Below are 2,500 nucleotides of genomic sequence, written 5' to 3'. Positions count from 1 at the left end.
GGAATGGAATTATTTTTTTTTATTTATTGATCTATTTATTCTAATTTTTTTTTGGGGGGCGGGGTAAAGGAATGGGGGTAAATGGGGAGGGGGTGAGTATAGTATTTGCATTTTGTTTTTATTTATTGATTTTTTTTCGTTTGCTTTATCTTTTTTTTTTGTGATGTATATCTGAACCTGGCGTGATATTTGCTCTCTCTCTCTCTCTCTCTCTCTCTCTCTCTCTCTCTCTCTCTCTCTCTCTCTCTCTCTCTCTCTCTCTCGTAAAGTTTCTACTTGTGGAGATTTTCAAGGAACTGGAAACATGATGATACACACACACACACACACACACACACACACACACACACACACACACACACACACACACACTCTCTCTCTCTCTCTCTCTCTCTCTCTCTCATTCCTGATAACACTAAGAAAATAAATGAGAGAAAAAAAAAAAGAAAACGTCCTCTCTCTCTCTCTCTCTCTCTCTCTCTCTCTCTCTCTCTCTCTCTCTCTCTCTCTCCACCCCTTGCCGTCGTCTTGGGCCGCCCCTGACTGGCTAATCCCTGTGAGCCAATCAGCTTACGGCTTGTGATTGCGTCTTATCCTGCGACCAATGGGAAGACAGCACGCCCGCTCGTATCTTCCGCCAGCCAATCACGACCACCCTCGTGACATATGGGTTATCTGTTGACCAATCAGCTCGTGGCTTATCGTACTCTATGGAATTATATGTCCTAAATATATTCTGTTTATTGTTGATTTCTCTTTTTTTTATAGATTATATATTTTTTGTTATTTTTCCTTTTTTCTTTTCTTCTTCCTGTTATTCTTTATATGTATAATATTTTATTCTTGTTTTTTCTTTTTCTTCATCTTTTCTTCTTCTTCATCTTCATTTTCTTTTTTTTTTTTCTTCTTCTTCTTCTTCTTCTTCTTCTTCTTCTTCTTCTTCTGCCCATGTATCTTGTTTTTTTTTCATTTGTTTGTCTTCTTTTATAATTTGCTTATTCTTTCTTTCACTTTTTTTTTGCCAATTATGTATTTGTTATTTTTTTTTCTTTCTCTCTTTTTTCTCTTATTTTCTTATTGTTTGTTTGTGTTTCGTGTTGTTGTTTTTTTATATATTTTTTGTTTTGTATATTGTTTATTTGTGTGTTTTGTTTATTTTTGCTATTGTATATCTGTCTATCTACTTTTCCATTGTTTTTTTTTGTGATACTTGTGTTTGCTGTATCTATCTATCTATCTATTCATCTATCTATCTATCTATCTATCTATCTATCTATCTATCTATCTATCTGTTTTTGTGTTTCTTTATTTCATTTATGTATTCTGATTTATTGCTTTATTTATCTTTCTATTCGTTCATCACTTTTATTTGTTTCCGCTGTTATTTGTATGTCGTTAATCTCTCTCTATTCCGTGTTTTATTTATTTATTTTTTTTGTCTATTCTTTGTATTCGTTCTTTTCTTTTTCTCTTTTTCTATGTTTTCTTTTCGTTTTTTATATATCTCGACATATTTATTTATTTATTTATTTTATTATTTATTTATTTTTTTTTTTGCACCTATAATCTTCTTCAATATCTTTCTTCACATGTCCGTAGATTTTTTTTGGTCATTTCTTTGCATTGATTAGTTTATACATTAATTTTGTCCTCTTTTACAATCGTCTGTCATTTATAGAAGAGTTCACCTGTTGTCTATCAGTTAATGTGAAGGTAAATGAATATGAAGAGGGACAGGAACAGGAGAGAATAAAAGAGATAAGATAAATGAATAAATGAAAAACAGATGTGTGATAAATGAACAGTAAATTTATTATGTAAATTTATTATGTATATTCACCTACTTGTTATTCATTTTTATTGCTACTTTACTGAATTGTGTACCTTTGTATCTCTCTCTCTCTCTCTCTCTCTCTCTCTCTCTCTCTCTCTGTGTGTGTGTGTGTGTGTATGTGTGTGTGTTTATTTTCATTACATAAGATAATAATGATATAGTACAGTACCACCACCACCACCACCACCACCACCATCACCACAACAACAACAGCGATACTATTTAATGTCAGCGGGGACAGTCATCTTTGTTTTGGTGACGTCACTTCCGCTGTCTCTGTCTGTACTTGTCACGTGGTTCGTTCATTTATTTTCATTTATTTACTCATTCCTTTCGTCATTAGGTTTGTTGTATTTTAGGTGGTGATAGTGGTGGTGGGGGTTTTAGTGGTGGTGATGGTGGTGGTGGGTGACTAAGAGAGAGAGAGAGAGAGAGAGAGAGAGAGAGAGAGAGAGAGAGAGAGTCTAACATACACACATACAGAGGAAGATATATATTGATACTACACACACACACACACACACACACACACACACACACACACACACACACACACACACACACACACAGAGGTGAAGTCACGTAAGGCAAACAAGACCAGCAAACATACAAACAGACAGACAGACGGGCAGGAACAGTACAAAGGTGAGCACACAGGTATTCAAA

The sequence above is a fragment of the Portunus trituberculatus genome, chromosome 31 (genome assembly GCF_017591435.1).
Source record: "Portunus trituberculatus isolate SZX2019 chromosome 31, ASM1759143v1, whole genome shotgun sequence".
Taxonomy (NCBI): domain Eukaryota; kingdom Metazoa; phylum Arthropoda; class Malacostraca; order Decapoda; family Portunidae; genus Portunus; species Portunus trituberculatus.
Note: the sequence above shows the minus strand (reverse complement) of the source record.